This window comes from Pinus tabuliformis, chromosome 1_2 (assembly GCF_031772625.1).
Source record: "Pinus tabuliformis cultivar Carrire ecotype Pingquan chromosome 1_2, CPIR1, whole genome shotgun sequence".
In the NCBI taxonomy this organism is placed as follows: domain Eukaryota; kingdom Viridiplantae; phylum Streptophyta; class Pinopsida; order Pinales; family Pinaceae; genus Pinus; species Pinus tabuliformis.
In genome coordinates this window covers 121,916,720-121,940,714 of record NC_142298.1, presented here as the reverse complement: position 1 = coordinate 121,940,714, position 23,995 = coordinate 121,916,720, and positions in this window count along the sequence as shown.

Here is a 23,995-nt window from a genome sequence, read left to right as displayed (position 1 = left end):
CAATGATTTGATCGATATAGGGAGTTGGGTAATTGTCCTTTGGACAGGCTCGATTAATGTCCCTATAATCGATACATTTTCTTATTGTCCCTTGCTTTTTGTTAACCGGAACAATATTCGATACCCAATCCATTAATGGGATCGGATAAATGAAACCTGCTTTAAGTAATTTTTCAACTTCTGCTTTAATAGCAGAAGCTTTTCTTGGGTGAATCTGACGCAAACGTTGCCGGACGGGTTTAGCATCCGGGTAAGTCTTGATTTCATGAACAACAACTGCAGGGTCAATTCCTAGCATTTCCTCATAGGACCAAGCAAACACGTCATGGAATTCTTGAAATAGGGCCTTATGTATTTGAATTTCATATTCTGTACATGAGGCACCTATATGAATGTTCTCAACAATTCCAGGCTTAACCGAAATGTCAATAAGAATAGTTCGAGAGATGTTTCCCAAATTTAACTCCTAATCAGGGTTTTTCATTGGATTCTGAGGTTCCTTGACATATTCAGTCGTAAAAATTGATGAAAAATCATTTTCAAAATGATCATTCTCGGGTAAGAATGAAGATCCGTGATGGAGATCTTCCCATGGTAAATCATCTACACATAGGATTTCACGAATTTGCTCATGAGAGTGAACAAGTTCGAAAAACGTTCTTGAATCCGAGCTTGATGTGAAAAGTGATTCCTCATGGACCACATTCATTAAGTCAATTTTTGTTGAAGATGGGTCAGTAAACGATTGCACAACCTCGTATGCAATTTCATATGGACTCAAAGGCATAACATCACCAAATGAGTCTATCTCAGATTCAGAAGGTACGATGCAAGGATCATCATAAACAATGGTGTTTGACGAAATCATATGAATGGGTGCAAATGAAGACGATGCGTTGATCAGAGGAAAAGGGAAAGTTCCCAGTAAACCAACATCTTTAACTAGTCCTACTCCGACATCTTTATACAGGATAGTCCTTTTACCGACATGCTGAATGCTTTCAGAAGAGGCTGGGTTGGATGAAAAGTAAGCCAGCTGGTCTATTGTTACGATCTTTCCATTATGAGGAAACTTTATAACCTGAAAGACCGATGAAACGACAGTTGTCATAGCGTAAGACCAACTACGACCCAAGAGAAGGTTGTAATCTAGAGGGGCATCAACCACTTCTACGTCTAGACTAACAAATTTTCCTTCAACCCCTATAGGTAGATGTTGTAGAATGCCAAAAGGATGAAACCCATGGCCATCAAAGGCCTTTATAATTTTCGGGGATTAATTTAGTGAAGGAGAACCAAGTGATCTCCAACACTGTATCGACATAATACACGAGATAGGGTTGCACAATGTGCTTGATGTCATGAAACGCATAAGACATGGCCCTTTGAAAAGTTGCCCCAGCATTCTTGAGCCCAAAAGGTAATTTGCAATAAGCAAATGTCCCCCATGGAAAAATGAAAGCGGTTTTTGGTTGATCGACAGGTAGAATATTGATTTGATTGTATCCGGAAAAACCATCCATGAAGGAGAATATTTCACTATCGGCACAATCATCAATGATTTGATCGATATAGGGAGTTGGGTAATTGTCCTTTGGACAGGCTCGATTAATGTCCCTATAATCGATACAAATTCTTATTGTCCCTTGCTTTTTGTTAACCAGAACAATATTCGATACCCAATCCATTAACGGGATCAGATAAATGAAGCCTGCTTTAAGTAATTTTTCAACTTCTGCTTTAATAGCAGCAGTTTTTCTTGGGTGAATCTGACGCAAATGTTGCCGGACGAGTTTAGCATCCGAGTAAGTCTTGATTTCATGAACAACAATTTCAGGGTCAATTCCTGGCATTTCCTCATAGGACCAGGCAAACACGTCGCGAAATTCTTGAAATAGGGCCTTATATATTTGAATTTCATCTTCTGTACACGAGGCACCTATATGAATGTTCTCAACAATTCCAGGCTTAACTAAAATGTAAATAGGAATAGTTCGAGAGATGTTTCCCAAATTCAACTCCGAATCAGAATTTTTCATTGTATTTTGAGGTTCCTTGACATATTCAGTCGTAAAAATTGATGAAAAATCATTTTCAAAGCGATCACTCTCGGGTAAGAACGAAGATCTGTGATGGAGATCTTCCCATGGTAAATCATCTACACATAGGATTTCACAAATTTGCTCATCAGAGAGAACAAGTTTAGAAAACGTTGTTGAATCTGAGCTTGATGTGAAAAGTGATTCCTCACTGACCACATTCATTTAGTCAATTTCGGTTGAAGATGGGTCAATAAACGATTGCACAGCCTCATATGCAATTTCATATGGACTCAAAGGCATAACATCACCAAATGGGTCTATCTCAGATTCAGAAGGTACAGTCCAAGGATGATCATAAACAATGGTGTCTGAAGAAATCATATGAATGGTTGCAAATGAAGATGACGTGTTGCTCGGAGCAAAAGGAAAAGTTCCTAGTAAACCGACATCTTTAACTAGTCCTACTCCAACATCTTTATACAGGATAGTCGTTTTACCGACATGCTGAATGCTTTCAGAAGAGGTTGGGTCGGATGAAAAGTAAGCCAGCTGGTCTATTGTTACAATCTTTCCATTATGAGGAAAATTTATAACCCAAAAGACCGATGAAACGATAGCTATCATAGCGTAAGACCAACTACGACCCAAGAGAAGGTTGTAATCTAGAGGGGCATCAACCACTTCCACGTCTAGATTAACAGTTTTTCCTACAACCCCTATTGGTAGATCCTGTAGAATACCAAAAGGATGAAACCCACAGCCATCAAAGGCCTTTAGAATTGTCAAGGATTGATTTAGTGAAGGAGAACCAAGTGATATCCAACATTGTATCGACATAATACACGTTGAGGCTCCCTCATCAATCACAGTCCTGTGAATAGGCCTGGTTTTTACTATCACTGGGATCTGGAAAGCCATTTGATGAGGTAAGCGTGGTGTACTATTTTCTAGATCGAAAATTATTAGGTTCGAATCCTGAATGTCAACAGCTCCTATAGCCGACAAAAGTAATTTACGTTGTGCTGGACATGATTGCAGCACTTCCAAAGCTGACATTGCTGAGGGTGAAACAGCTTAATCCTCAACAATGTTATAGTTCTGAGCCGCTCTCACATGTGAATTGAAAGCTGACTTTCAAGGTATACCCTTAGTGGGCGGTTTGATTACTAAGTTTGGATTAGGTTTCTCGATCTATATTGTATCAGAACTGGGAGCTGAGGTTTATGGGTTAGAATGAGAAGATTCTGCTTCTTTACCATCAACAGGACTTTTACTACCATAATAATGCGATGGAGTCGCAATCCTAACGTGGGACATCATCAGTATGGGTTCTTCATTGGCACTCGAGGAAGAACCTATCATCTTACTGTCTTGACTTGGAAAAGGATCCTTCAAAACAGCAGGTGTTTGGTAACCTTTGACAATCTTCGCAACCTTTGCACAATGAGGGCAGTCTCTTGTAAAATGCTCTTCGTCACAAATGAGACAAGGATAATGAGGTTTGCGTTTTTCATCATTGGATTCCGCTTTTTCAGGTTTCTCTTTTGAATTTTTATCCATTTTATTTTTCTTCTTCCCTTTCTTCTTACCACCGGATTTTGATTTGGCTGTAGATGACTCTACAATGTGAATATCGGTGGAAATCTCCATGGAAGAATCTCCCGTTGGGGAGCCTGGCAAGGTTATGATAGGAGAAGAATTCTTGGAAGACTTCTTCTTACGTTTGGTGTTAACCGTACCAATCATACCATCAACAGCATGAGACCCTGAAGGAGCTGCAGCGATTTGATTTTGCTTAGGAAGATCGGGGATTTTCTCGTGTAACGGACCTGACTGAGTATAAACCAAGTCAAGGTACTGTGCTTGAGCAATTACTTGCTCCTCAATAACGACTTCGGCCTTAGCTACATCCTCAATGATCTTTGGCAACAAAGATTTTACAAACCATTCAGCTAAGATCTGATCCGAAATAAAAACCTTCACTAAACATTGTCGACGTCTCCATTCATGAATGTGATCTGAAATGTAAGTGGACGTCGACTGCATTAATGAAGTTAGTAATTCCGTGCCATTGTCATATCTGACTGGCAACTGAAAATGAGTTAGAAACGAGGTAGCTAACTGACTAAAGTTATAAAAAGTGCCCCGCGGTAACTCAATGTACCACTTGGCCGCGAGATCAATTAGAGTGCGTTGGAAAAGCCTTAGACAGATTGAATCATCTTAAATGGAGTTAGATGCACACCAGAGGTGATAAGTCATCACATGGTTCGACGAGTCCTCTCCTAATTTTCATTCAAACTTAGGAATATCACTAGGCAACTTATTCGGCATTGACGGCCAAAACGGAAGATAATTAATAGGATCGTTCATTAGGCATGACAAGTCAGGCAAGTCCAAAGTTGCGATAAAAGGTAACTGATGATTAGGGTCCCTAAAACTCTGGGTCATGAGGCCAGCCCCAGGAGGAGGATATCCAGGATAACTAGGAATAGGAATTACATTTGGGATATTGTATCCTCCCAGAAAACCAGGATTAACTGGACCGTACTGGGGTTGTTGAGGTTGTTGATATGTGTACCCAGGGTATGGTTGATACTGATAGACTAGCTGCTGCACAGCAGGACCAAATTGGTACTGTCCGTAGTACGGTTGATAAGTAAATTGTGGTTGACTTGTGACAACCGTACTTGAAACAGGTTGTCCTATAGGCATCTGAACCGAAGTTTGAATCGTGGATCCAGACGGAGGTAAAGATGTCTGAGGAGTAGATACAGGAATAGTAGAAACCGGAGTTGTTGATACTCCAAAAGTAGGTGGGGTAGATTGAACAGATGTTGCGCAGTTGCAGCAGCCGTTTGAGGCAGAGTACGAGGTGTACTAGGCCCAGGCTGAGAAGCTACCGAAGGTACAGAAGTTTGAATGGTAAACTGGATAGGTTGCTGGGGTGAACTAGAAACTAAGGGTTGTCCAGTTTGATATGACAACTGTACATTCAGTTGCAAGACCTGTTGAGTTTGCGATTGATCCCACACTAAATTCATTCTGGGGTACGGACCCATAACAGGTTGAGGATATTGAGGACCATAACCGGGTTGAGGGTAGGGTTTATAATTCAAAGGTACATTTCTCGTTCCTTGAACATATGATTGATAGGAGGGTGGTTGGAAAACTTGGCTCAAGTACTGACCTTGGGGTTGATACCCTTGAGGCACGTACTAATAGTGGGGTTGACCTTGAGGTACATATTGATACTGGGGTTGACCTTGAGGTACATATTGAGTTTAGGGTTGACCTTGAGGAATGTAATGTCCCGTAGGTATGTACTGTCCTTGAGGTTGCCCCCCAGGGGAAAATTGGGTACCTTGAGGTTGCCCCTCAGGCGATAATTGAGGATTTTGAGGCTTCCCCCTGGGCGGTAACTGACCACCTTGAGGTTGAGGATTAGGAATTGAACCTGACATCATGAGAATATATTCTACATTCAACGGCTTAGTACCATTGTTTCTAGTTAATAACCCTTGTTCAATGGGTTGAGGAGATGCTCCTGCAAAAGTACCAGAAAGTGGCTGATACCTAAAAGGAATAGAAGGACCGCCATACAAAAATGATTCTGGAGATTGAGTAAACATGGACGACTGCCTTGACATATTTAACGAAGGATAGTAACCTCTAGTTGTTGGGTGATAAGGAACTCGAGGTGGTGAAAAACTTAGCCGTGGGTTTTCCAAGAAATTAGTCAAAGAAAGATACCAAGCATTGCTCCTAGGTGGACTGTAAAAAATTGATTCACGCTCCCTTAATTCAATAGTAGGTTGATTTTCAGGGATAGGGATGGCTACTTCTTCTTCCGGAGTAGAAAGTTCTTCGATAGCTATAAGTCCAGAAGGAATATTTTCGTTAATTATTCTTTCTACCCTAGGTGAACCAGCACCACTAGAAGCTGGAGAAGTAAACCCCGATGTTGGAGTAGCATCAAATTCACTTTCAGGTTCGGATATTTCAGATTCCTCACCTATATCACTAGTAGATGAAAAGCTACCAGTAACTTCGGAAACATACACTGATTGTGGATTATAATCTGCTACTAAATCTTGAAAATCAGGATGTACCACCAAAGAAGACTCTCCTTCTTCATGTGACCCAACTCTATTGTCTCTAGGAGTTACGAGGGCTCTTAACCCTTCAGGCTGGCTCAGTGAAAACTCAGGAGGTTGGCCCCGAAGTTTATGGGACATCCTCGGTAATTCAGCCATGATTAAAAAATTTTAACTACTTCACACACAAACAAAATAAAATCTCAATGAAAACCACCTAAAGCCTCTAAAGAACCAAACAAATTTGAATCACACGTCTAAAGAATCTAGGAGATCAAACACACACAAACAGTGACTTTCCGTATTGAAAACACTAGTTGGTGATGAATCCCAATGTCGCAGAGTTCAATACTGAAATTGCACTTGGAACAGTTACCCCGGCAACCTGCTTAATGAATAGACCAGCACAAGTTTCTCCACTAAACCGTCTCGAGTGAAGAGAATCCCCCAGAAAATCCAAGTGAGTCTAGCCGACGTTTGCTCCAGGTACAGTGGGATCTTCCCACCATTTTTACCTTAGGAAGAATCCTAAAGAATATGGTCACTAAGGTTACCAACAGAAACAAATATTCCTGGGGTACAGTCTACGATCCAATATGCACGCAAGGGTAGAGTAACAAGCTCAATCCCCTTGAAGGCTCCTTGACAAAATCCAAGGTTTACCAACAACTGACCCCAGGCTCCTCGACAATGGTTAATCCAAGGTTTACCATTTTTAATACGTGAATATTTGGCATCGTTCCCAATGAGGAAGGATTGATTCCCACAATGGTTCGGACACGATCTTGTGCTTCTCCTTTAAGAGGAGCTTTCCCAGAGCATAAATGCAACAATTGGATTTCTCTCCTACCGCAAGATACAACTACTTGTTTGTTTTACTGTCTTGGAGAGTTAATTACTCCCTACTCCAAGACACTAGCCTAAGCTATATTGGTGTATTAGAGCCCTATAAATAAAAATATTACTAGCTAGATTTTACTTTAAGCGTTATTTTTATTGGCTTTTGTTTAAGTCAAGAGGTGCGGATATGAAACTCGTGGTATGAAGACTCGATTCGAAATCACTAAAAAATGCACTTAAGATGATTAAGCAATCTTTTCCCTTCAATGAACTTCTAGCTAGGAAAGAGTTTTGAGAATGCAAATACTTGTAAACACAAATCTTTCTTAACAAACAAATTAAAAGAAGAGCTTTTTGTCTTTTCCAATGCACTCAAAATGAGACAGCTAGTTATTTTCACAGAAATTTCCCTTTTCTTTCAAAACACTCAACCACTACAAAAACAAACTTTTTCCAAAAGAGGTTTTTTATTTTTTATAAAATACTCAAAACTATGGAAATGACTAATCTTGACATCTATAAACTATAAAAACCTATTTGAAGTCAAAGCTTACAAGATGTCTTTTCAAGGATGTTTTACTTAGCTGGATGTAAACTAAGGACCAATCTATGCAGAATCACAAATCAGTCAAAAAACAACCAATTTTTGTTTTCTTTTCTAAAAATGAAATCCAAACTTTAACACAAGCTTTTCGAAGTTTCGTAAAGAGAAAACACAAGGTGGATTCCTCAACAAAGGTAGATTTTGCAAATGGTCAGACTCATAAGAAGGCTGGTAAAAACTAAGGTGATCTGAGGTTTCTACAGCTTCGAAACTCAGAGCTACTACAAGACCAAACTGAAAACCAAACCCAAAAATCAAAACTTCTAGGAGTTTCACCTAAAACCCTACACCAATGGAATCAACCTAAGAAAATCTTCTGACAAGTTATATGCAGGTCTGGGCAGAGGATAATAACATCTAAACAAAAACTAAGCTGACTAACAGAGAAAATCTTATGTTTTCCAAAATTTTGATAGGGTCCGCAGACCCACAGTTAACACAGGTGCGGTACCGTGTTGTGATAAAAGCAAAAGTGCGGATAGGTCCGCACTATGTCAAAAGCCGAGGGTGCGGTCCTCTCCCAAAGTTATGAAAAACAAAAAATAATCCTGGATCTACTAAATCTACCCAATTCCACACACATCAAGCCAAAAACACAAACAAAAACATAGTTTCTCAGGTCAAAGTAAAAACAAGCCAAAAACACAAACAAAAACATAGTTTCTCAGGTCAAAGTAAAAACAAGGAAAATATCAAGTCCCCAGCGGAGTCACCATTTTGTCACACAGAATGAGTCGCTCTTGCGGACAAGATACACCTTCCTAGAATATAATGGTATCTAGTGACAAGCAAGCCAATCAAAAACTATCTTTCTCTAAATATGCATTTACAAACAAAGGCAAACAAGTGTTTTAGGCCTACGTTCGGTCCAATGCAAGCTTGTGGAAGCCTCACTCCTTCAATCCAAATGAGCTCCCTCGTTGCAAACCTGCAAACAAAAACAAGCAAACAAATTAAATAGCACCTAAAAAACCAATATCATAAAGCATACTTAACATGATGATCAAGGAATTCATGAAACAAATGACATAAGACAATTTGTTGAGAAAAATGAATCTGATTGTATTAATTCAAATCAAAGAAGAACTTTACAACCTGTGCCTTGATGATGTACAAGCTCCTCCCAGGGTCCAACAAGAAGTCTCCTCTACTTTGACAAGTTTCACTCTCTTCCCAATGAAGCCAAAAAGGTATGTGATCTCTCCTCTCAAGCTTAACTAGGAAGTCTCAATTCCACCAACATTTACCCACAAAAATGTTCAGCTTCCAACCTCCTTAGCAACCAGCCCAATGCCTTAATTTATAGTGCAATGGAGGGAAGTTACTGGGTCCTCCTTCAAAGGGATAAAGCCCTCCTTCAAAGGGATAGCTCCTCTCATCAAGGGATTAGCTCCTTCTCTTCTGGGATGCATGAACCACCTAAGAGCGACCAATCCACGTCAAAATTCCTTCTAGAATCATCTAGAATTAACCCAAAGCGAGTTTTTTAGAATAAACTTGTGCCTTTTTTACTTTCATAGGGGTTTGAACCCACTCGTTTAGGGACAGAGTGGGTAGGTCCGCAGTTTTTGTAAACAGAGGGTGCAGGACCACAGGCAACAGTGAAAGAAAGTGCAGAACCAGATATTTGTTTATTTTTAATGTCTTTGTCTCATTTTCAAAGCTTCACTTGAAGAGCTGAGGTCTGAGACTTGCTTAGGATTACAATACAAGTGATGGTAGACCCATACTGACTGCAAATGATCATGGTGACGATATTTTTATGTAACAAGTAGCGAACCAAGGTCTTCCCAGGATGATAGGATACCCAGTGAGCTTTGCCTTCGGCTGTAGAACCAATAAATCAGCAAGGTACTCCCAAGAATCAATGGAGACCATCACATCTTCCACAATCCCCTCACGGGTCACAGTGGAGCGGTCTGCTAGCTGTAGTACTATTGTGGTCTTCCTCAAGGAGCCCTAGAGGTTAAGTTTGAGCATGGTGTTCTTTGTCATCACTTTAATGGAAGCTCCCAGATCAATCAAGGTGTGTGGGATCATGGTGCCATTGATGTGGACATCCACTAATGGGCTTCTAGGATCCAGATATTTCAGACAGATTACCTACCCCAACATCAGGTTGGACAGTTGTCCTATGACATTGATGGTTGGGGCATCTCTCTTGTGCCTACTTGGATGCCTAAAGCACTTCTCTTTGATCATCCTATTGTATATACGAACATATTTTATGGCTTGGAGAAGTGGTATCTTTACACATAACTGTTTCAGTTCTCCCAGAAGTTCAGTTTCTTCTAGGGTGGGCTGTGTTGTCCTAGATAGTCTCTCAGGAAAGGGTGGAATTGCTTTAGGTTCACTTTCCTCTTTATCTTCCTCAACCTCCTTAGGGGAAGGCTGGCTATCTGGGAGGACCTTCCCAAATTGCAAGTTAATCTCCTGAATCTCCACAGCATAAGTTGGGCATGATGGTTCGCCACTATAAACTTGTTGAGCTTGTTTGTTGTTCGTGTTCGGGTTCGGCTGGGCAGGCAATTTGCTGGTATGGTCTAGGTCCATGTGGTCTCCTCTGCTTCATGAAATAGATTGGTTCAGTGGTTCCTTCAGCCCCCTAGTACACAACTTTAGGCCCGTGCAAGGAAGGGCACTTGTTGTAGAATGATCTTCTTCACAGACCGAACAAACCTCTATAGAGTTCAATGGGCATTCGTTCCTAAGATGTCTCCTGGTGCATCTAGGATAAAAAATGGCCAAAGCCCTCTCTGCTTCCTCTTGTTTGCTTTTGATATGCAAGGTATCCATTTGCATGGCAATATTCTACAGCATCTCACTCATAAAGTCTTCCAGCATGTTTCCAAGTTCACCTTTGATGGATGAATTGGATGAGGAGGTATTGGCTATGGGTTGACTCCCCCTACCTCTATTTCTTGTTGCTCTAGAATCATTTCTAAAGATAGTCTTTATGTCCTCATAAGGTAGTTGGTAGATGTCTCCCCTAGCAAGTAAATGGAGGGTGTCTAAAAGGTCTTCCAGAATTCCCCTGAGTAGGACCAACTTCAGAGATTCGGGGTCAAATGTGCACCTGGCCCTTTTGTAACTGAGCTGGAACCTCTCTTCATAATCTTCCAAGGATTCATCACTCCCCATGGTCATTCAGAAGATTTCTTCCTTTGTATCTTTTGAGCTACAATAGTCTTGGTATTTTTTGTTAAAGGCCTGCTACATCTAAGCCCAGGTTGTGATGCTATTTCCAGGTAACCCCATGAACCAGAGTAATGCTCAATCCTTGAGAGTCGAAGGAAATAGTTTCAACTTTTGCTCATCTTCTACATAGTCATAGGTTTAACAGATGACAACAATTTCAAACAAGAAGGTGTTAGGATCTTCGGTGGTCAAACCATAGAAGTGAGGTAGGGCTGAAGGGCTTATGTTCTTCATTTCGGTGTCTCCATTGGTCTACCAGATGGGAAAGGTACCATCTACTCTTTCTCCATTCTCACTAGCATTTTTGTTTTCAGCCATTGCTCAGGATGGATGTCTTCTTCTTCTTCTTCCCCTATAGGTTCTTCAAATATCTCAGGTTGTTCACCTAAAGGTTCTTCTTGATCACTGCCACCGAAGAAGAGAGAAGGGTGGCTATGTGATGTGGTGGGGGTGTTGGGCAAGAATTTTCCTAAATGACCTTTGTTCCTATGAGGCATGAAAGGAAATCTTTTCGGTTGGTTTTTTTATTTTTTTTCAATTGCTTGTACCTACAAAACTGAAATTGATTGAACAAACAAATTGCAACTAATTGAAATGAACTTGATTAAATTGTAGAACTGAAAAGGAAAGCAAATGAAATGCAGAACTGAAAGCAAGGAAATGACTAATCTACTTTTGCTGAAATGAAGTTGCTGAAATGAAATTTGCAGAATTGAAAATGAAATCAAACTGAAAGCATGGAAACAACTACTCTACTTTTGCTGAAATGGAAATTGCAGAATTTGAAAATGAAAGCAAGGAAATGCAGAAACTGAAAGAAGAAACTACTCTACTTTTTCTTAAATAAACTACTTAGCATAATGTTGTAGTAGAAAAACAGAAGAAAGCAGTAATCACAAAATACTCTGACACTTCCCTGGGAACGGTGCCAAAAAGATGATGAGCACCAATATTGTAGCAATAATGCTACAACTCCTGGGCTTCCTACTTTACGTTTATCAACCCGGTTGTTCGTAACAAACTTGGAAGGGACGGTGTTGTATGCACAAGTACTAGTTCTCACTGCAGGCTATCACTTGGTCAACTGGAACAAGATCACTAGGAGCTCAAGCCAACTTCTATGGATTCCATAAGAACCTCTATATGTCACAAAAGAAAGGAAAGCTTACTCTATAGAGGCTACTCTACTTGCACAATGGAAAAAAAGACTGAAATGCAAAGTAAACCTAGCAAACCCTAATTAACCAACTAATCCTACTTTTGCAGAAAGAGAGATGAAAAACCATGAAATGAATGCCATTACTTAATCTAGGAAGTAAACAACATCTACTCAAGCTATTTCTAGAAGGAAACGAGAAACAACATCTTTTTGGATTTTTATGTATTTTTATGTGAAATTGTCATGCTTGTAATTTATTTGTTTGTGAATGTGGAAGTGATTTGGTGGTGATGGATGGTGACTTTGGAATTTGCAGAGGAGTAGGAGGATGTGGATGGGTCCTAGGATGGCTCAGGTGTCCTCCTGGAGGCTTTTCCAGCTATCGGACTTCAAAAATAAGCCTACAGGAAAATTTACAGGAGGCTGCAAGGGATCTACAGGAGGTCTACAGGAGGATGTCGAGAGCCGTTTTGGAGGTTTTGAAGGTAGGAAAGCAGGTGGAAAGGGTAGTTGAGGGCTAGAATGATGTGTTAAGGTGTCTAGTGTCCATCAAGAATGATTAGGAGAGAGAAAGATGGTCGGATTTGTTCACGGAAAGAGAGGAAAGTCTATGGAAATGTGCAGAAGTAAGGCAGATTTGAGATGAACGATGGGAGACCTGTGGGGCATAGATCAAAGATGGATTGTGATGGCTGGTAGGCTAACTTGCTGCAAAAGGACCTGAAAATCAAACAAGGAGATTAAGAAAGCAAGGAAACTAAGTACATCAAAAAAATAGAATTTTGGATCAAGCCAATCTAGATCATGAGCTATGGAAAGAAATGTTGAAGAATGCTATAATGAGAGAAAGCATGGAAGGAAACTTATTGCAAGACATAAATGAGCATGGTGAAATATATCTAAAGTAAAACATTAACCTTCTAACAAACTACAACACTAGAAATCCTATGGAAAAGGAAAATCTGTGTTTTTTTGTGCCAGCAAGAGGGTCTTGGTCTCAGTTCATGGTCCCAAAGGGAGGAAAGGATGCCAGGGCTCTGTTGATGGCCTTTATGTATCTTCTTTCTATCACTATTCAACCTGCTATGGAAAACCTAAATGGAAACAACCTTCTAAATTACCAAAAGCAACCTATTCTTAACTAAGAAAGAAATCTATCCAACAGCAACTAATTCATAAACTGAAGCAAAGCATACAAATACAAAACAAGAGGAGCTTGGTTGCTTGGATTGGGCCCTAAACTCAGTGCTAGATCGAAAAGGACTTCATCTTTATTATAAAAATAATAATAGGATTACATGAAATTGTCAACAAAAGTAAGCTCGAAGTTGAGCAGAGCAAAGCAACAACAAAAATTCGAAAATTTGACTAACTTCCTAATGAGGCCCTAGGCCTCTCTACTTATACAATTGAATCTCCCAATAGATTCCTTAAAATCAGGGAGGCTTGGCTCCCAAAACTTGAGATAAACAGAAGTTATCCTCCACTTTCTCGGCTGCCTCTTTAGTGTATTGATGTGGCTATTTGTTCTCTGAGCTGCATGATGGAGAATTCGAAGTGGGGAGTCATAAATGAGGGGGATACCCTCCTATAAATCCTCTCCCTTGTCTACTTCAAATTATTGCTACCAATTGTCCATTAAATCTTTGACTTTATCTCCAAAATTGAACAAAAATCTGCATTAAACACATATTAGACTCCATGACGTAATGGCCAACCCAACTCACTCCATAAGCGTAAATATAATTAAAAATCATGAAATAAGCTAAGAGAATGGTTGATTAAACTATGTTAGGAGGTAAAATGAGCCCATATAATTACCCATTTATGGAGCTCATCAAGGCCCCCAAGATCTAAAGGATTGAAATGGATTTTTGGGGAGAGGTCCCCAAGATCTGAAAACTTAAAATGCTAGAAGAAGAAAAGGAGAATTCCCAATAAACAAAACCACAAAGAATTTTTTTATTAAAATGGAGAATAACTGTAAAAGCTACATTATGGTGGACAATCTATCCTTTTACAAAATCGAACTTGTTACTTTTAGTACTTTTCAGTTAGAATATGACGGATCAATTCCATGGGTGAATGAATACCTGCATGGGTGGATGTCACAATACCATGGGAAAATACCATGGCTGAATGAATACCACGGGTGGATGTTAGTTACAATACCATGGGTGGATGCCACTTACAATACATGGGTAAATTCCATGGGTGGATGAATAACATGGGTGGATGAATACCATGGGTTGAAGCCATTTTCTCTTCGAATCATTCCTTCCTCGTTAAAAAGCAATGGTCCCCATTGCACGAAGTTCCCTCTTGCGAAGCCTTTGTTGAATATGAGTAGCCAATGATAAGAAGGGTTTTATGTGGTTAACTCATAACCATGATGAACGAAGATCTGAGGATAGAGATATCCTTTAATGCTTGTGAGAAACGATGATACTGATAATGTGTGGCCTAGCAAATAGAGTTCGATGAAGTGTGGGTTTGTGGACAACCCATAACCATGATGAATGAAGATCTGATGATAGAAATAACCTATAATGATTGTGACCAACTGTGATACTGACAGTGTGTGGCCTAGCAAATGGAATTTGATGAAGTGTGAGTTTGTGGATGACCAAAAACCATGAAAAACGAAGATCCAAGGATAGAGATACGCTATAATTCTTGTGACCAACTGTGATACTAACAGTATGCGACCTAACAAATCGACTTCGATGACAAGGATTTTGTACAGTTGACCCATAACCATGATGTTCGTTGTTGATGAAGTAGCAGGTGCCTACATAGCCTGGGCTAGGAGGGCATGTCTCCAAACAACCGAATCCAAATGTTGCTATACTGAAACTAATGATTGTGAAGCAGATGCCTCCTAAGGTGGGGTGGGAGGGCACGTCTCCAAAGGGAACCCTCTCCGAATGTTTCTCTAGAATTAAAATGGACATAACTCAGTCAATATAACTCAGAAAATTTTTTATAACATGTTTTTGGAAATAGAAGGACCACTTTGCATCTTCCCATGTGTTGGAAATCCTTACCTAAACACTCTAGAATCTCATACTCAAGCTGCAAGTCTTTTGCCGTCACAAAAGTTCTGAAAAAATAGATGGTTTTAAATCAGCGATGTCTCCCACGTTCGTACTCCAATTTGAACCTTATTTTTTTTTGAAATAGAGCGATTTTTCGAGAGGAGCTCAGATCTACAATGACTTTTCTGAAATTTTGCACCAAAATTGAAAAAAAAATATAGGAGAGTCGTCGTCCATGAATTTTCATCAGAAACATTTCTACAAAATAGCTAATTTTAAATTAGTGATATCTCCCTCTTCCGGACTCTGATTCGGCCGATTTGTTTTTTGAATTTTGGTATTTTTCTGCAAGGAATACAAATATGTTATTTTTGTTTTTGTAAATTTGGCAACAAAAATTTCAAATCTGATCTGCAAACGTGCCGCCCAAAAATATTCCTCCAAGAAAATGGAAAAAGAAAAATTCTTCTCGCTTGGCCCAAGAAAATTCTTTGTGGAGGACGTAGCACATGCCTGAAGTTTGTTGAATATTGTTGCAAAATTTGAAACTGAAATATGCATCAAACCCTCATTCCCATGGAATCATAACCTTCTTTGATACCACTGATCCGGATTTAAGTAGGAACACAAAAAATTACAGATATAACAATAAATACAGAGATGCAACAGAAATAATACTTCATTTCATTAATGTAAAATACTGAAATATGCTTACAAACAGAAATGGAAATAAACTAGCTCGGGTGATGGTAGCTTATCTTTGAGAAGATATGTGGCAGCTACATGTCTTTGAACTACGTTACAATGAGACTCAAGGGCCTTTTTATTATTGAACAATAAGATAAAACCCTAAACAACTAAAACCCTAACCCGATGAGACGTAACACCAAGAGTTTATGTGTCTCGTTGGGGTTAGTTGGATAGCCAACTTCCCGGGGTCGTGACTTGGTCATATTATCTCTGTTTGATGCACATGCCTATTGGAAAGATCTCTCTGAGGACTACGATGGAAAAGATGATTTTATCAAAAGGTCACTGGTGGTAGATTGCCAAAAAAATGTCGTTTAGGGCCTCAAAATGGCTCCAGAAGTTTAGGACCCAAATAACTCCTAAAAATAGTAAACTATGCTACAATGAAGGAAACTGAAAAACTGAAAGAGATAGTTGTGGGGGTCCAAGTGGGATAAGGGGGTGGCCACCAACATCCACCCAGATCATTCTACCCCCCTTAGGAAACAATGGTCCCCGTTGCATTGGGTGCCTCCATGAGATGGGGAAACTTCTGCTAAACTTGGTCCCTAGTCAGTTGCTCTGCAATTTTTGATGTGTCTAGTAATGGTGGGAAGCATGGTTGAGGGCAATCCACATTGAACACTCGATGCAAGCTAAGGAATGGGAGAATTTTATGCTTCAAAGAATTGTTTCCCACAACCTTGGTAATGGTGTAAGGACCATATCGAAGTGGTATGAGCTTCCGATGGGCTCTTGTAAGGTGTTCTTTCTGTAGATGCAACCAGACTTTGTCACCCACTTGAAACTTGTGTGGCACCCGATGTTGATCATGTCGGTGCTTGTACTTGGAATTTTCCAGAATCGAGTGACGATATATTGGCCCGTTTGGTATAGGTGCTCCTGTAGTTCGATCGAACAAATGCTTGACCTGACAGTGCAATGGTACCACTATGGATGAGGAGAAGATGTTCATGTATTCTTGCATGACCGTATCCACCTACTTCTGCTGCATGGAGGAACCCTTCCCGAGGGCCATGGATGTGGCTACAATCTTTCCCTTGCTTTGAGAGTGAACTAGAAATAAAATAATTTTCCTAGTATGGGAGATGATCCTACTGCATTTATTAACAGAGATCAAAGAGGTGGCGGTAGGAGGGGCTACCTCTGGTATCATGTATAATGAATAACCAAAAGAAATAATAACATAGCAAGGCCTTGATTCATACACAAGATGTTGCTTCCACAAGTATGGTTGGACTAATAATACATCATAAACATCCAGAGGTGAAACATCACACAATACCTCATCGGTGAAGGGCTTAACGTTGTAGGGAAGGAGACACTATTAGCAGACTCGGAGATCTCGTCCTTGGTGAAGCCACCCAATACTCTACGGTTGCGGGTGTGGTGTAGTCGGTAGGCTCAACCACTTCATGAACTCTGCTAAAATTAGGTTCTTTTGGCTCCCAATGTCAACAATCAATTGCAGCGGCGAGCCCTTCACCCACATCTATGAGTGGAAAAGACACCCCCCCTCGTCTGGATCTTTGGGCTCATTCTTCTAGATCTTGGCGATGGCAACAATGTCGTTGGGCTCGACATTAATGATATGCTTCCCTTTGTGACTCCTCTTGTCAAGTTCTGACTCAGGGTTAGAACATGCATATGATTTTGAAGCCTTCAACTCAACCACCAGCGACTGCTTGGTCCGACACTTATGGGTCTTATGGACCTCTTATGGACCTCACACCACTTTCCTGTGTCCTTCTTTGACTTCATGGTGTTGTTCTTTTCTTGCGGTGTCGATGGGTTATCTTAGGTCACACCGTATTAGCTTTGTGCTTGGTTCTGTGGTTTGGCGAAGCCTTTCCCTTGCTTCAGATTCACGGATCCAAAGTCTGGCTTCTTCTGTTTAAACTTCTTCTCGATATTGACATCGTATCGGTATGTCGTGCTGAGCGAGGATATGTCCAAGAAGTCCATCTCATCCTAGATGTAATTGTGGAGGTAGCCGCAGTATTTGAGTACCAAATGCCACTTAGAATATTTGATACCCAACTTTATGCAAAGAGTATGAAAAATATTGGTAAAATACGACACATCTTGGACCCTTCCCTGTCGTAGCATGGTCCACTTTATCGAAGTGGGTGTATCTGAAAACAATGAGTTAGTACTTTCATCCTTTTTTCTTGTAGTAGGTTTTCCACTAGTCCTTGACGTGGGGGGCTACTTTGAGAAGAGTGAAAGTAATCATTTCCCGGCTGAAAAAATCATGAACATAAAAATACTCCTCTATAAGATTTAACCATTTATCTATGACATCTACATCTATATGACCCTCAAATATGGGGATTTTAAAGTTAAGTTGTTCCTTAAAGGTTATGGCATTTCTAGAGTAGCTGCTGGTAGTAGATGCGTCACCCCTAGGTAGTCACTGAAGGATCTGGGAAAAGTTGTCCATGTTCGCATTCCTTTATTTCTCAAGGGCTTCTTCGAGGTAGAATTTGATAGGATCTCCTACCCCCCCATCTTTCTTGTCTTCTGCCATGGGAGATTGTCAAGATTTGCGAGGATGGTCTTGCAAAGGTTCGACTAGTTCAAGCCCTAACTCCTTATATCCCAACCTCGTTGGGGGCATGTAAAGAAAAAAAGAGAAAGAGCAGACTGCATTATACCACTAATCCATATCTTTGGGTGGGGGGCCCAAGATCTAAAATATTGAAATGGATTTTGGGGGAGAGGCCCCTAAGATCTGAAAACTTAAAATGCTAGAAGAAAAAGGGGAGAATGCCCAATAAACAAAACCACAAAGAAAATTTGTATTAAAACTGAGAATAATTGTAGAAGCTACATTATGGTCGGCAATCTATCCTTTTACAAAACGTTTCTTGTTACTTATAGTATTTTTCAATTACAATACCACGGGTGAATTCCATGGGTGAATGGATACCATGGGTGGATTTCACAATACCTTGGGAAAATACCATGGGTGAATGAATATGACGAGTGGATGTCAGTTACAATACCATGGGTGGTTGCCACTTACAATACCATGGGTAAATTCCTTGGGTGGATGAATACCATGGGTTGATACCATTTTTTATTCGGATCACATGCCTTATAGTCCCTAGCATGCCCTAGAACACCTTGGCATGCATCGACATAAATTAACACTTAAAATGTATTGGAACCTATTATTAGTGTGTCTAGCATGCCCCTTTCGAAAAGGATAAATTCCTAACTTATTTACCATATTATGTGTTCGTTTCCTTGCACTTTAACTTGTTTTTTCCTTTTGTTTCTTTGAAACTCCTTGACACATATTGGAATACCCTGACACCCTACACATCCTATCATGCCTTATCATCTAACTTGTCTGGGCATGCCTTGGCACTATTTGGCACATGTTAGCACACCCTAGAACTACTTAGCACACTTTGGCACTTCTTGACATGCCCTGATATTCCCTAACATGTTTTCCCAGTGCTTAGCATACCTTGTCACTCCATCCTTGGCATGACATCTAGCACTCATTAACACTCCCTGACACACCCTCATATTCATTCACTTCCATGAACTTTGACCTAGTTCTCCCTTGTGTTGTCCTAGTACTCCTTAACACTCCTCAACATGCATTAGCATTCTCTAGCACACCTTAGTACTCTTTGACATGCCATGCCACTTCATAGCATGCATAACACTCACAGACACACATTGGCACTTGGCACGTGTTAGATCTTGGAAAGTTTTAGCATGTCTGGCATGCATTGAGATGACTTGGTATGCTTTGGCATGGCTTAACATTAAAGTAATTTGAGATCGATTATTGGAAAGTAGATGAGAAACAATAGAGGAATATTTGACACTTAGAATGCACTAACAATTGGAACTTGGAACATATTAGCAACTAGTGTTGGTGTGCCTAGAATGCCCCTCATGGGAAACATAAATTGATGACTTATTAACCCTATTATGTGTTCATTTCCTTTTAGTTTAACTTATTTCTCCCTTTTTTTCCTTGACAGCCCTTGACACGCATTGTCACACCCTTGCACATCTTGGGATGCCTTATCAATTGGCCCATCATATCATGTTTGATATTCCTTCGCACAATCTGAGACATGTTAGCATGCCCAAGAACGCCTTCGTAGTCATGCCCTAACAGCTAGCCTTACATTTTTCCACAAATTGACAATGTTATATTCCCTAGAACACCTTGGCACTCCCTACTTGTCATGCTCTCATAGATAGCCTTACTTTTTTTGCAACTTGTGAACCCAACCAAGTCATTAGAAAAAAAATGGTGTGCCCAACACAAAGTCTCCCTTTCTCTGGAATTGTTTTGTCCATGCCTTATCACAATCATAGGCTTCCCTCCTACAAGTCATATTCTAAAATTTTTCTAAAGCACTTCCTCCTTGGGACACTTGGAATTCACTGACACTCCTTGGCACACACTCTTATTCATTCATTTCCAAGAATTTTGACCTAGTTCTCCCTTGTGTGCCCCTGACACTCCCTAACACTCCTCAACATGCATTGAAATTGTCCACCATGTGTTAAAACCCCTTTCCATTCCTTGGCATGCCCTTTCACTCCTTAGCTATAATGCCCTCACAACTACCCTTACTTTTTTCGAGACATGGGAGCCTAACCATGTCCTGCCTCGACTACAATAGCTTGACCAAGTTATAGTTACTACAACTAGACTATGCCTTGCTCACCTAAGAACTGCCTATAACTCATCTTATTCTACTAATTTCCAATCTCAACTCGTCCAACATAACAAGTTACCAAGTCAAGGCTCACATCCAATCTCAACTCATCCCACTTAACAAGCTACCAAGTCAAGGCTCACATCCAATCGTGGCCATAAAAAAACTAAGCAACAAAGTTTACATCTTGACATGCCATACCACCTCGCACATCTAACAATCCCTTAGCACTATGTGGCATGTGTTAGAATCCCCTGCATTTCTTATCATGCTTTTCACTCCCCAGCACACCCTTTCACTCCTTGACATGCCTTGACACTTTAACATTCCTTGGCACTTCCTAGCATATAACCTTGTCACTCCCTCCTTAGAACACTTAAACTCGCTGACACTCTCTATAACACACTCTTATCTATTCATTTCCATGCATTTTTTACTAGTTATCCATTGTGTTTCCATGGCACTCCCTGACACTCCCTAGAACGCATTAGCACACCCTCGCAAATGACACATCTTGGTAGGTTTCCACGGCACACTAGAATTCCATGGCACTACCTAGCATATCTTGTCACTACCTCCTTACCACACCTAGAACTCACTGACACTATTTGTCACACACTCTTATTCGTTCATTTCCATGCATTTGAAAGTAGTGCTCCCTTGACTTTCCTTGGCACTCCATAACACTCCCTGGCATGCATTGGCACACCCTAGCACCTGACACATATTTGCATGTTTCCCTAGCCTCTAGCATGCCTTATCACTACCTAGCATACCTTGTCACTCCCTCCTTAGCACGCCTGGAACTCACCGACACTTCTTGTCATAAACTCTTATTTGTTCATTTGTATGCATTAATTTGGCCTAGTGCTCCCTTGTGTTTCCTTGAAACTCCGTAACACTTCCTAGCAAATATTGGCACACTCTAGCACCCAACACATCTTAGCTGCATGCCACCATGACACTATAGCATGAATTAGCACTACCTATAAAACCATGTCATTTTATCCTTAGCACACCTAGAACTTCCTAACACTCCCTCTCACACACTTTTATTCAATAATTTCCATGCATTTGGACCTAGTGCTACCCTGTGTTTCCCTGGCACTCTGTAACACTCATTAAGACACATTGGCTTGCCTTGGCACTTAGCATATCTTGGTATGCTTCCCTAGCACTCTCGCATGCCTTGGGACTGCATAACATACATTGTCACTCCCTCCTTAGCACACCTGGAACTTGCTGACACTTCATTTCCATGCATTTGAAATGAGTGATCCCTTGTGTTTTCCTGACACTTGGCCCTAACACTCCCTAGCATGCCTTTGCGCCACACCTTGGCACCTAACACATATTTTCATGCCTTAGCAGTTGGCTTGTCTTGGCATGCCTAACATGCCTTGGAATTGTCTAGCATCTGTTAGTAATTTCTTGCATTGCCTAGCACACCTTGGCACTTCCTAGTTGTCATGCCCTCACAAATAGCCTTACCTTTTTTGCAACTTGGGAACCCATGAGCCAAGTCATTGGAAAAATAGTGTTGTGCCCAACCCAAAGTCTCCCTTTGTCTGAAACTACTTTGAACAACCCCTTATTGTAACCATATGATTCCCTCCTACAATTATCATTTTGACATTCTTCTAACACACTTTGTCCTTGAGACACCTGGAATTCATTTACAGTCCTTGCCACACACTCTTATTTGTTCATTTCCATGCATTTTGACCTCTTTATCCCTTGTGATTCCCTGGAACTCCCTAACACTCATGAACAATCATTGACAATTTCTTACATGTGTTATCATGCATTGTCATTCCTTGGCACACCCTGACACTCCTTAGCTATCATGCCCTCACAACTACCCTCACTTTTTTTGGGACTTGGGAACCCAACCAATCTTGCCTCGACTAAAACAACTTGACCAAGTTATAGTTACTACAACTAGACTATGCCTTTCTCACCTAAGAATTGACTATAAATCATCTTAGGCTACTCATGTACAATTTCAACTTATTCCACTTAACCAGTTACAAGTTACCAAGTCAGGGCTCATGTCCAACCGTGGCCATAAAACAACTCAGCAACATAGTTTACATCTTGTCATGCCATAAAACTCAGCATGTCTAATAATCCTTTGGCACTATGTGGCATGTTTTAGCACCCCTTTCATTCCCTTGTATGTTTTGACACTCCATAGAAAACCCTACCACTCCCTGACATGCCTTGTCATTGCCTAGCATATAACCTTGTCACTCCTTCTTTAACACACCTGAAACTTGCTAACACTCCCTACCACACACTCTTATTCAACCTTCTTTTCCATTCTTTTTGAACTAGTTATTTCTTGTGTTCCATGGCACTCCATAACACTCCCTGGCATGCATTGACACACCCTGGCACCTAGCACACCTTGGCATGTCTCCTTGGAACTCTAGAATTCCTTGGCACTACTTAGCACACCATGTCACCCCCTCCTTAACACACCTAGATCTCACTGACAGTCCCTGTCACACACTCTTATTCATTCATTTCCATGCATTTTATGCTAGTGCTCCCTTGTGTTTCTATGGAAATAGCTAATGCTCCCTAGCATTCATTAGCATGTCCTAGCACCTAGCATATCTTTGCATGTTTCCTTGGGATTTAGCATGCCTTAGAACTATCTAGAATATATTTCCACTCCCTCCTTAGTACACCTGGAACTCACTAACACATTTTGTAACAAAATCTTATTCATTCATTTCCATGCATTATTTTGACCTAGTGCTCCCTTATGTTTCCTTGACACTTTGTAACATTACCTAGCATGTGTTGGCACACCCTAGCACCTGACACATCTTGGCTGCATGTTTCCTTGTCACCCTAGCATGCCTTAGCACTGCCTAGCATAGCATGTCACTCCCTCCTTAACACATCTAGAACTCACTGACACTTTGTCAGACATTATGATTCATTCATTTCCATGCATTTTTACATAGTGTTCCTTTGTGTTTCCCTCGCACTCACTAACACTCCTTAGCATGCATTGGCACAAATTTTCATTCGGTACATCTTGGAATGATTCCATAGCACTCTAGCATTCCTTGGTACTACCTAGCATACCTTATCACTCCCTCCTTAGCACACTTGGAAGTCATTAACTCTACCTAACACAGACTCATATTCATTCATTTCCATGCAATTGAAGCTAGTGCTCCCTTGTGTTTCCCGACACTCCCTAACACTCCCTATAATGCATTGGAACCACACCCTAACACCTGGCACAACCTGCCATGCCTTAGCACTTGGCATGTCTTGGCATGCCTAACATGCCTTCTTACTCTCTAACATGTGTTAGCACTTCTTGGCATTCCCTAGCACATGTTTGCACTCATTTTTTATGCCCTTATAGATAGCCTAACTTTTTTTGCGACTTGGTAAGCCAACCAAGTCATTGAAAAAATAATGTTGTGCCTAGCCCAAAGTCTCCCTTTCTTTGAAACTACTTTTTCCATCCCCTTATCACAGTCATAGGCTTGCCTCCTGTAAGTCCTATTCTAAAATTCTCCTAATACAATTTGTCCTTGCACC